Source organism: Euprymna scolopes, chromosome 12, assembly GCF_053919585.1.
Source record: "Euprymna scolopes isolate OS-2025 chromosome 12, ASM5391958v1, whole genome shotgun sequence".
Classification (NCBI taxonomy): Eukaryota; Metazoa; Mollusca; class Cephalopoda; order Sepiida; family Sepiolidae; genus Euprymna; species Euprymna scolopes.
This window is the reverse complement of record NC_136493.1, coordinates 8,234,296-8,234,912: the sequence shown is the minus strand read 5'-3', so window position 1 is coordinate 8,234,912 and position 617 is coordinate 8,234,296.

The following is a 617-nucleotide window of genomic DNA, read 5'->3' as shown; positions in this document are numbered from 1 at the left end:
ACTGTAGATGATGTATGAGTGCCTCTCAGGTGCTCATATGAGCCCCCTGGGATCCTCAATCATCAGGATCCCATTGTCAGCCTTACTGAAATGATCCTGAGCAATATTGAACATCTTTGGTATCGATTTGACTGTAGGAGCTGTTGGAGGCAAACAACTATGACATCTCAAATGCCTTCCAGAATCCTCTCGGATGCGTTACTTATTATTAGATTTGATGTATTGATTTTCTTGTCAATGTATTTTGGCTTCAAGACAGTTTCTTTCTTCGAATTAAGTGTGTTTTCATCCATCTGTTTTTTTTCTTTATCCAATTTTTTTTTATAATTTGAAAAAAAAAAGTATTTTAGCAAGTAGTTATTTCACATAATCAGATATGATCTTTTTAAATAATCGAACTTCCATCAGCATTTGTACATATTTTTTTTTTATTATTTATTTGTTATCACATGTTTGTTGTTACTCTTTTCATGATTACAAATATTGACAATTTTGTCAAATAGTTTGAGATTTTCTATTTCCTTTGAACTAATTTTATATAATCATCATCTACAGACATGTTAGCATTTTTATTATAACTCGTCAGTGTGGCTAGATGAGTTCCTACCCACTACTAG